The 12769-nt window shown below is 34.5% G+C and overlaps 1 protein-coding gene across 2 annotated transcripts in view; it reads left to right on the top strand.

Annotated features, from left to right (window-relative positions):
- The window catches only part of tws (protein phosphatase 2 regulatory subunit tws), a 31566-nt gene that overhangs the window by 1209 nt on the left and 17588 nt on the right, over window positions 1–12769 (top strand). The gene's annotated exons all lie outside the window — the stretch shown is intronic.

The following is a 12769-nucleotide window of genomic DNA, read 5'->3' as shown; positions in this document are numbered from 1 at the left end:
GGGGGGGGGGGGGCGAATAGCGATTATAATATACATATAATTTTAATCATTCTAAAAAATTAGCACGTTTCGATTAGTGTTAATTGTGAAAATAGCACAATCAAATATCAATCGAATGTCGGAAATACCATCGTATCGGTACGCACGTGATGCACGTGCGTTTGTAAAGAATGGCGCGAAAACATTTGTCTGAATCAGAGCTGTTGCACGACATTGTACACCTACCACATTCGAGTTCGAAACACTGATCGCCGACAGAGTTCTCAGGTAAAAAACAATTGATAGAGAACGATAGAAAAATCCTATCGTTTTGAATATGGAATCTGGTTCGTAAATTCACACTAATTTGAATCATTTTATAGGAATCTTGTACAAATTTTATAAAATCCGATAAAATACGATAGGATTTATATCCGATCAATCGTAATGCTCGCGAGATCAACGATAGAAAATTATATAAACTTATAGAAAACGATACAAATTGATAGAAATTCTATCATTCTCTATCAACTTTTTTTTATCCAGGGTTAATAAGTCTGTTTTTTATTCTTGTATTTAGACTGCACTAGAACTCTCTTTCTCGCTTTCGCCACTTATTAAATATATACCTATCTCACTTTAAGTTTCAAAGTACACTAATTCAGCCACAAAAAACAGACCCAATGAATTAGTCAATTTATATTTTTCGAACAACCGCCCAAGTTGACAAGACGCACGAGTGCGTTCATAGTTTCGATAAATTGAAAGATTAATTCTTTTTCTTTTTCCTTTTTGGAAAATTTAAAAAAGTTATTTATACTTAATAAAAGGACGGAAATTATTTTATCTAAAAATGGATATAAAGTTTGATAATTAAGAAAAGGTTGTAATTTGAAATTGGGGCAAAATTGTCGCATATAATATAGTAACGGCCAGCTGTAAAGTCAGTAGGTTTTTAGATGAAAATGACTAATAATATAGCAAAAAGTCATTTAAATTTTTACAGAAAAATCTTACATTGTAAATTATTAAAATTTACATGTATTACATTTGAAATATTTAATATTTTTTTACTGTAACGTTGAAAAAAAATTGCTTCTATACATATACATGCATATACGTATACGTACGGCATGTAAATCAAAACACGATCCATTTTTGAGGAAAAAATGCTCGAGCTAAATTGAAAGAGAATAATTTGAAAACTGGACGACTGATATCGTTCATTCTAATTTGAAAGCCGAAAGAGATATATTGTGAGATACGAAAAGGAAATGAAAAAGAGAGCTTTTAAAAAAATTGCGAATACCTTATTGCAATTAATGAAATCAGATATTTCGCATAGCACATACACACGCAGCTCTGTATAATACGCGTCGTTCACTGCAACATTTGTCGCATTTAAGCACGGACCCCGTTATCCCGAAACGGTAGACGATCGTCGAGGGTTAGTGGGTCGCCAACACCTCGTAATGCTTAGTAAATAAGCCCTTCCGATTACGCCCTCATCGTTTATTTACTAAAGACATTTTTATAATAGAAACGGTATATAGTGATAATACATTCGTCGAAACCAGACTACGTCGAAACTAACTACGACCTAATACAGGAAGATCTGCATTTGATTGTTGTCGATCCAGCAGCGGAAGTTGATAAGAGAAAATGATTATATTTCATTTCTAGACACAGCAAGATTCATTGGAACAAACAAGTGTAATGATATTGACTTTTTGAACTACGTCAAAAATAATAAACCATAAGGAACATACAGGCCAAACCGCAAGATGTTATTGCAAAGTATCTTTTATCGTTTAAAATACAAGTAAACGTTTCTATTGTTATCCAGTCATTTTCAGTACAATTTTAGTAATATTCTACTCAAGATAACTGAATAACAGTCGAACCGTTTACTTGTATTTTAAACGATAAAAGACATTTTGCAATAATATCCTGTAGTTTGGCCTGTATGCTCCTTATCGTTTATTAAGATTCATTGATTTGGTCGAAAATATATTGAGATGTTTATTCTCTTATGTATATGTACACGTAAACATCGAAGCATGTTGCTGCTCGATATTTTATCGCTCCTTCTCCTGGCTTAAGAGCCCTATTCACATCTACTTAAAAATCTATATAGGTATACATATTATGTGAGAATAAAATTTGATTATAGCGTTTGCATCAATACTGTTATATAAAAAAATATTATTGTACATTATTATTAGAAAAATATTGTTATGTAAATAAAATATATAAAGAAATTATGCAAAACAAAGTTATGTAAAAGATCTCAAGTAGCACATAGCGCTTATAAAGCGTTAATAAAGCGTTTAAAAAGCGCATATAATTGTTTTTTAACGCTTTTCAAGCGCTGCTGTGCTACTTGGGATAATGTTATGTAAATAAAATATACAGAGTGTTTCAAAATTCGCGCCCGCGAAGTACAAGATGCGATGCTTTATGCTAAAAGAAACAACTTTTTCCTTTTGCAAAATTGCGACAGATAAGTAACTTTTGCAAGTTGAAGTTAATAAATAAGTGCAAAAATTATTTATCGGACGTCATTTTGTTAAAGAAAAAAGTTGTTTGTTTTAGCATAAAGTTATCACGTCTTGTATGTATTATATTTCGCGTCCGCGAATTTTGGAATACTCTGTATAAAGAAATTTATGCGACTTAAGTAAAAAGTATTTCATGTAAAAACAATTGATGACAGAGAGAGGACCGTTTTTTGTTTTACTTCCGCGGTGTAACGCAAAAGCAAGTTAGATCCCATTAATGCATTTCATCGATATCCTGCAATCAAAATGAATCGAAATATGAAATGCATCGTCAATTGTGTTAACGCGTAATTAATTATCTATCGATTCTACTGCAGCATTTTGGAATGCTGCGAAATGATGGGAGATAATTGTAAATTATAGTAATTAGTCTTCAATGGCTAACATTCGTTTGTCGTGTTTGTCACCTAATTTTATGGAGGATAACGGTAATACTATATCTATCTATTGATATTCTAGTATCATTGTCCGTTGCAACTAGGGCAGTTTATTGCTAGAGGATTGATTTGAGATTAATTTTAAATCCCCGTGAACTCGACTCTGTGTCTGACGTAAAAATAGAAGTTAATCAAATCTTCCGTTGAAGGCGTTAAATCGAATCAAATGAGATATTATACAATTGTACGTGTAATTACTTAAAGATCAAAAAAGAGAGAGGGAGGAAGGGAGGGGAGACGAGGCGTTTTCCTTGCGCTCTACACTGAAAGAAAAGATTGGCTGAATATGGCATAAAATTTTTTATTGGTTGCGTTAGCCTATCGAATTCCTATATTGACATTGTGGATAGGCTAACCAAACATTGATTGCTGCAACCAAGAAGAATTAGCTTTACTACAGTCAATTAAAAATGTCATACCGTATTTTACCATCTAATTTACTGCAGCAGCCAATCTTTTCTTTCAGTATATCAATTAAGATTCCTTGCAAATGTACTTGGTTAATTTTATGGCGTAGAACCATAGCAGAAATGCTGACGAAAGTATTATTGTGAAAAAATATTGCAGCGACGACAAGTGACTTCACCACTTCTCCACCACATCTTCTCCTATACATGCGCTCACCTTGTATTAGATGGCACCTGTTTTCGATTCTGGACTTCGATAATCTAAACACGATATGTTCTATGTTTATTGCACACATGTTTGACGATTACGATTTACGCAACGAAGGTGTTAACAATCATTGCTTGATCAGCGGCCTATCATGAAACTCAACAGATTGACATTCGAGCAAATATGTCAAATGATTTGTATGTATGATTTTAACTTGGGTTTTGTTTAAAAAAATTTGTTCAAAGCTTCTATATTGTCACGATAGATGATGATAAAAATTATCGAAAGGAGCAACTAGATTAGAATGTACTTACATTATGATTATAATGACAGATACGTTTCCTTGATTGTTTTTTTATTTAATTAAAAAATTAATGTGTGTATTATTAATTTCGTGCGATTATTAATTTCATCATCTCAAGGTTGCTTGGCATTGTCATGGCACTTGGGACGAATGTTCTCTGCACAGCGTGATACTCGAGCGGAGATGAAAGCAAAAAGACGAGCCATGGTATATTTCTCTCTGAAACACATTAACAATCTCGCATAACACCAAGTATACATCCGCCTGTGTCCTCGGAGTTTAAAATATGAAAATATTACCGTGACCTCAAACATGCGCGCGCCCTTTTTTGATAATACATAAATCGTTATTTGCTTATTAGCCGAGTAAGGTCCTCCAACTCTCTCTCACCCCGGGCATTCACGTCGCGTGGCGAGATACCACCGATGTGAATTGAATTCTGAATGTATCCAGTTCTCTCTCTCTCTCTCTCTCTCTCTCTCTCTCTCTCTCTCTCTCTCTCTCTCTCTCATTCTCTCTTATCTCTCTTTTGACCAGTGAATAAACTTATATATACTTATATACGCTTGTAAGTAAGCCAAGTTTTTAAAAACAAGTTCTTATTTTGTCACCATCTAAATCCGCAAGTTGTTTCGTAAAACGTAGCACGGTGCAATAACGCTGTTTCAGCATCACATTTCGTCTCCAACTTTACTTATTGTTAAGGGGTTATATACAGTTGTACCGCGTAAAAAGATGAAATTTTCTCGAATTTTTTTTGACACCATAAAAAATATTTATTCAAAATCTGTTATCAACGTCGAATAGTACATATTTCTAAGAACTTGTTGAAATTTTTTCATCAAAAAATATTAAATAATAAAAAAGTTATAGGCGAATTCCAGGAACGCCTTTTTTTTGACGTGACTTGCGGTGGACATCATATCTTGAAAACGGTTTATTTGAAATCAAAAATTCAAAAAAATTCCGTTAGTATATTGTATTGTCTAGTCGCTGAACGAAGGATTTGTAAAAATTTTGATTTAAAAAAAAATGGCGACGGTTGTAATAAAAAATGTACTTTTTTGATGTATAACATTTTCGATTTTTTGCTCTAAAAAAAAAGTTTTCAAAAAAAATTGAAAATCCTTCGTTCAGCGACTAGCTATTATCATAATAAATAAGTGGTATAAATTTGGTGTTGATCGGATTAATAGTTTTTTAGTAATCGTGTCCACCGCAAAGGTAATTTCGAAAAAACAAGTTTCTGAGATAATCGCGTTTAAACTTTCAAGTTTGTTTCTTTCATATTTCTAATAAATATATTTCAACTTACATCGAGTCGTCTATTCCAGGGTCATATAGTAGTCCTTCTGCATCATTTGCAGCCTCCAAAACATCGATTTGATTTTTTTTTTTTTTTTTTCATCCATCACAACCGTATATAATCCCTTAAATAAATGCGCGCGTTCTGTATGTAATGCAAATCGCAAGTCTCGCACAAGGAAGTTTATTTCAATCATAGATTTCAATACAATCATCGAAGATGAATCTGACAGATTTAATACAATTTTATTTGAATTTGCAATCTCACTATTGTATGCAAGTTTGATTGCCATTCTTATTATTACGATCGTAACTTGTATCTTGATGTGAATTATGTAATTGTATATGACTGTATAAAATTATCAACAGGTGTTATAGGATATATCATCTGATTGTATAGGGAATATAGGATACCTATATCTACACTATATCTGTATATAATCATAATTGACATAATCAACACAGTAATACTGTTTGTAGAGATGATTGAAATCCCGAAAAAAATTGTTTATATTATTGGCTGCGTTTAGCAGAGAAAATTAATCAGTCAGCGCTAAGTGATTTTTTAATATGATTGATTCTTGTTTTTAGTTTTTCGCTGGATCTAAGTTAGGAAATCACTTTATAGACCAATCACATTAAAAGATTTAACTGATTAGTTTTCTCTGCTGAACGCAGTCATTATCAAAAGTATCGCTTTAGTCTCAATTTTGAAACTCATCTCGCTTACGTCAATGTAACGTAATGGATTAGTATGCTTTTATAGTAGACTTGATTTCCTTTCACTAGTTGCGACGTGAGTATTATACTCACATGGAACATAGTTTTCAAGTAGTTTATTTGCGTTTTAATTTCGTTAAACTTCTCCGTAATCGAAATTAACTTTAATATCCTTTTGGTTATTTCAGGATACCATAACGCCATGTAGATAAATTTTGTTTCATCGTCAATCAGCGAATCAAATAGATACACGTATATTTTAGAATAAACACGTAGGCAGCCGTTAGCATTTTACAATTGAAATTCTTTTACATATTTGAGCGCTGGATCGATTTTTTCTTATCTACAGTCACGAAATCTGAATTTTTACCAATATTTGCAGATTTAGTAAATGTGAACATTTCCTGTGTTATTGTCGAAAATAGCGCATCAGATTGCCCAAGCTCAAAATAATCGGAAAGTCGTTAGTTATTTAGTCGAAATTTATCTTTCAAAAGACTGTTATTTCTTGTTTTGTCACAGTGGTAGATTGCTTAATGAAAGTCAATACGCATCTTCCAGTTTGTGTTCGGGTAACGTGCAATGGGGAGCAATTGTGCTATTTACCCTGCTATTAATGCGTCGTTGAACGCTCGCTTTGTGTAGCTATCTGCCTACTTATCGTGTTAGTCAAACACCAAAACTATCATTTTTGAAGTAATTTCAGAGAATATATCCGTTTTATCCGTATATATTACATTCCTTTTTTATTTATAATACTTGGCCGTTTGGAAAGATAATTAATTGAAAAGAAATAGTGTCTAATTAGCGCAGAAATTAAAGCGGAAGTCTTTTATATCGGAAAACTATATTTATTACCATTGTGTTACATCGCGTCGCATTATAGAAATCATTTTTTTAAAATCCCTTTAATAAGTTTTTATTCTTGTCGAGTCCGTTATAATTAATTGAGTACAAAAATGAAATGTATACATATACACATGCGCGCGCGCGCGCGCGCGCGTGTGTGTGTGTGTGTGTGTGTGATCTATTCATCTTTTATATTTTTTGTTCCTCTCTCAAAGAGAAAAAGTTAGTCGGAAGGTTAATAACAACGACACAAAAATTGAAGCAATTTCTTATTATCGATGCTCTTTGCCATAATGACCTGGCGAGCTCGAAGATGCAGGCGGTTACTTACTCCTCTCAATGGTGACATATCATTAAATACATTCGAGTCGCGTAAGATTTCAAGCTTCCAGCACTACTATGTTTCTTTACTACGCGGTTCCCCAAGTCAATAAAGCCACGGCCTATCGATCCGTCCTCTCTGTCTTTCTCTTTAACTGCATTCTATCTCTTCCGTCTCTTCTCGAAAGCTGACGCGCCACTACAAAAGAGAGATAAATATATAAAAGATAGATACAGACCATCTTTCGCAAGGATACTCGAGTTCGGAGGTGAATATCACAGAGACATATTTATCTATCCCTTCTGATCACGCGGACTACATTACCTGCTGGGAATAAGGATGCTATGCCTGTATCTACGCCTGCAGATGCATGAACATTGGAGGGGACTAAACGAACGATTTTATATAATTCATTTTAGATCGTAGATATTGAGATAATTGGAGAAATCGATACAATATCTAAAGGCCGTGATTATGATTCAGTAGTTTTAAGTATAATTCTGATTTTTGTTTTCGCAACAATTGCTGTTTCATGCAGTTGCATTTTGCAATTCACTTATTATATGTTTATTATATCTAAATTATTATTGTATTTTAATATAAACTATTATTATCCAGGTTGTTTGCGCAAAGTATTGGGTATGGCAATAAGTTTCTGCCCTTTTTTAATGAAAAAGATGTATTTATTTAAACAAAACAATACAAAGTAAGTTCATTCAAAGTATGCTCCATCAGAAGCGACAACTTTCCCCCACCTTTCAGGTAATAAACAGATTCCTCGAAGGAAGAAATCTGGTTCTTTTGAAGCGATCCATTTATTAAGCCATTTTTTGATATCTTCATAAGAATTGAATCGCTCTCCAGAAAGGGCCAACAGCATGGACCGGAACAAATGGAAATCTGAAGGAGCAATGTCCGGTGAATATGGCGGGGGGGGGGGGGGGTTCTTCACTCCTTCGAAGTATTTCTTGACCGGTTTTGCAACGTGTGACATAGCGTTGTCACATAGCAGAATCAGCTTATCGTGCCTATTGTCCTATTCCTATTGTTTTTGTTTCAAAGCTTAGTTCAAACAAATCGTTTCGAACGAATATCAACTACTGGGCTCAAAAGCTTGAACACACAAATAGTGCTACTAACGACATCTCTCTAATGGGCGGAAACTTATTCCCATACCTAATATTATACAATAATTATCTAACGACTTAATATTCTGCCAGAATTAATTGGTTGACAATGTCGAGACGCTGTATGTAGCTGTCCTCTGTATAGCTATACACTGTATATACGATGGCTTGTCTTGAAATAGCTTTTTATTATAGGTACACGCTTCTTGTTCTAAACTAAATTGTCGACAAGCACATACCTTGGGAAGATATGAACTTTAAACGAGCTATTTAATATAAAAGAAACAGGACAGTGTGTTAACCCGTGTATTATCACATCTCGACTATCTAGGTCAGCGCTATCGCATAGGGTGACTGTGTCAGTTCGACTACGTCGCGTCTGTCAGTACTTAAGGATACTAGCCGCGGTATCAACCGAAAAATAGAAATTACTCATCTCAGTAGCAGGCAGTTGCAAGAAAGGTGCTCGCAAGATTGTCCATAGTTATTTTGCTGGTGAGCTTTTCAAAAGAAATCGTCGTCCGCGAAGGATTTGCAGGATCGTTGGCTTTTAGAGCCAATTAATTCGATGTATAATAGCCGGGATAGACTATTTACGTTACTACGTTGTATTATCTGATGGGTGTCGTCTATTAACGGCATCTCGATGGACATTTTTAATAGGTAGGTAGGCTATTAACATTAACGCGATGTATTTTCTAACATTGATGGATGAAACTCTGTTCGATGATACGTGTAATGTTATCGTTCGATCATATCTTTAGGACAATGATGGAGTGACATTTTATTTGTGATAATTAAATAGATTGCAACATTGCATGCACTTACTCGTACATGCAGGTTTTATATGATTATGTGTACCCGACGAAACGCGTGTTTTTATATTTATAATCGCTTATACATATTAGTATAATTCATAAAGGAAGCAAAAAGGATATTCTTTGAGATATCCGTAATTATTGTATATGTTTTTTTTTCTTTGTTGTTTTTTCTGTTGCGGTTTGAAGAAGCTTTCCTGTCGGACTTCACTTTCATTCCGCTTTAGAAAGAAAGAGAGAATTTTATTATCCCACATAATCTCTTATATGGAGATACGGTATTGGCGAAATGTCGTTCAAGGATTCGCTATGGATATGTACACATTTGTCGCATTTCTCATAAATCATATATTTCTCTTGCCATGTAGTATTTTAGGTGAGATAAATCGCTCTATAGCTGGATAAAGACTTTGTCAATAAATGACAAATTTTGAATTAATCCACTCTTGTGTGTGTATCTTGTAACGTGTCAATAAGGTCTTATCGATAAAATTGTCAGTGGGATAAAAAATAAATCGAATATACTGTCTTCCTAAAAAAAGAAAAGTAAAGACCCCCATTAACCTGGACCCCCCACCATCGAAAATCAAAATCGCGATAGGTCAAAAATTTAGTGCTCTTTATTTGCTAATTATTTGCTGAAAAAAAAATTTTTTTGCTCCAGCGGTTTAGTGGGAATAAAAAAATAAAATGGGGGGGTCCAGGTTAATATTAAGCTGGACCTCCCCATACTGAAAAAAATAGATCCCGTGGTGCTACAAAGAAATTAAGCACACCAGATTTTTTTGCTTTTTATTTGCTCGAAGATAGCGTAAATAAAATTTGGAAATTCAATATTTTTAATATTAAAACAATACTAGCGGTCGCGCAGCGTGAACCTACACGGCCCGCGCAGCGCTACTTCAAGTCCCTTTTCTACCTCCACAGAATTATTTGCTCGCATGTTTTTGGTCGCAAATTAATCCTGGGACTGTATACTATCGATTCGTGACAAAACACGATTTATTTGCTAACTGTAAAGTCCTGAAAAGTCCATAAGTCGAGCACGAGCGCGCGGTCAAGCAGCGCGCTGTGTAACAGCGACCTTAAATGGCTCGTAGAATGTCGTCAGAATTATTTGCTCGCATGTTTTTGGTCGCAAATTAATCCTGGGACTGTATACTATCGATTCATGCCGAAATACGATTTATTTGCTAACTACAAAGTGCCGAAAACAGCCGTGATGTCGAGCACGAGCGCGCAGCCAATCAGCGTTCTGAGTATCAGTAGGATATTAAAACACTCGTGGAATGTCGTGAGAATTATTTGCTCGCATGTTTTTGGTCGCAAATTAATCCTGGGACTGTATACTATCGATTCATGCCAAGATACGATTTATTTGCTACCAAAATCATGCGAGCAAATAATTCTTACGACATTCTACGAGCCATTTAAGATGGCTGATACGCAGCGCGCTGCTTGACCGCGTGCTCGACTTATGGACTTTTCAGGACTTTACAGTTAGCAAATAAATCGTATTTCGGCATGAATCGATAGTATACAGTCCCAGGATTAATTTGCGACCGAAAACATGCGAGCAAATAATTCTTACGACATTCTACGAGCCATTTAAGATGGCTGATACGCAGCGCGCTGCTTGACCGCGTGCTCGACTTATGGACTTTTCAGGACTTTACAGTTAGCAAATAAATCGTATTTCGGCATGAATCGATAGTATACAGTCCCAGGATTAATTTGCGACCGAAAACATGCGAGCAAATAATTCTTACGACATTCTACGAGCCATTTAAGATGGCTGATACGCAGCGCGCTGCTTGACCGCGTGCTCGACTTATGGACTTTTCAGGACTTTACAGTTAGCAAATAAATCGTGTTTTTTCACGAATCGATAGTATACAGTCCCAGGATTAATTTGCAACCAAAAACATGCGAGCAAATAATTCTCACGACATTCCACGAGCGTTTTAATATCCTACTGATACTCAGAGCGCTGATTGGCTGCGCGCTCGTACTCGACATCCCGGCTGTTTTCGGCACTTTGCAGTTAGCAAATAAATCGTGTTTTGTCACGAATCGATAGTATACAGTCCCAGGATTAATTTGCGACCAAAAACATGCGAGCAAATAATTCTGTGGAGGTAGAAAAGGGACTTGAAGTAGCGCTGCGCGGGCCGTGTAGGTTCTCGCTGCGCGACCGCTAGTATTGTTTTAATATTAAAAATATTGAATTTCCAAATTTTATTTACGCTATCTTCGAGCAAATAAAAAGCAAAAAAATTTGGTGTGCTTAATTTCTTTGTAGCACCACGGGATCTATTTTTTTCAATATGGGGGGGTCCAGCTTAATATTAACCTGGACCCCCCCATTTTATTTTTTTATTCCCACTAAACCGCTGGAGCAAAAAAATTTTTTTTTCAGCAAATAATTAGCAAATAAAGATCACTAAATTTTTGACCTATCGCGATTTTGATTTTCGATGGTGGGGGGTCCAGGTTAATGGCGGTAAAGTAAAGCAAGTTTGAAATCTTACAAAAGCAGCAGGCAGCTATAGGGATTCATTAAGGTGACCTGGTATTAAGCTTTTCTGACTTCTTCACATTCAATATTAGCATAGATACTACTGTTATGTACGTGCATTCAGTTCTTCCAGTAATCAAACTTCTTTCTCTTTATAACTTCATTCCTCAATCTCGTAAAAATCCTAACGTAAAATATATTGTTAAAGTTTTCTGTTTTTCGTCATTATACTGTGATTAATCGATAAATAAATTACGATTTAGTCAGCTAAAATATTTTACAAAATATCTCATTGTAATAAGCGTTTTATTCTGCGCTTAATACAAAATTAATAATAACATAGAAAACTTTTCGGATAACTGATGTTGATAATAACACTGAATAAAAATTACGAACGCAATGTACTCGTAACTTTAATAAATGAAAATTGCTGCAGACAGATCTTGAATATATGAGTTACGACGATGTCGAGGAAAGCTTACGACTGCGATGATAGTTGGTGCGATGCAATCTTTAAGAGATAGAGCATTATAATTCGGAAAAGTACATGATTACCATTCAATTATAAAATAATTCGTACAACTGTCTCGGAAACGTACAGGAAATTACAGAGATGCGGCATTGCTTCTTTCCTGTAAGACTTTCCAACACTGATACAGCAGTTCTTTCATTGTATTTGTTTTTAGTTAGGATCATTAGTATTTATTTAATGGCGATTTCAGTTCTATAAAGCTAGCAGGACCAAATCAACAGAATCGGATCTATCAGAATTTTTAGTAGTCATTTTATACTAAATTGTACCATTATAATGATAATTTTGTACCGTATACCATTTCGAAAAAAATTGTGGCACTGCTAGCTTAATATTAATTAATTCTGGTAGGACCGATTCAAAGTAAAAGAGAAAAAGAAAAATAATATCAGAAATCAATAGGATTAAATTTGTACTATTTTGTACTACCAAAAACAATTCTATATTATGTATTATTTCCAAGAAAATAGTGGCGCTGCTAGTTTCATATTTAAGCTGACAGGACCATATGTTAGCAATTAAAAAAAAACACAAGGGCAAAAATTAACGCAACTGAATTTGTATTAATTTGTTTTAATTTGAAAAGTTAATATTTTACATGTTTTCTCTTTAAAATGACTTTATTAGTATACGAGGTGTGATCAAAAAGTAAGGTGACTTTTTGAATTTCGCGTGCTCTGTA

The sequence above is a fragment of the Trachymyrmex cornetzi genome, unplaced genomic scaffold, assembly GCF_001594075.2.
Source record: "Trachymyrmex cornetzi isolate Tcor2-1 unplaced genomic scaffold, Tcor1.1 scaffold816, whole genome shotgun sequence".
In the NCBI taxonomy this organism is placed as follows: Eukaryota; Metazoa; Arthropoda; class Insecta; order Hymenoptera; family Formicidae; genus Trachymyrmex; species Trachymyrmex cornetzi.
This window is presented reverse-complemented; position numbering and strand designations above follow the sequence as displayed.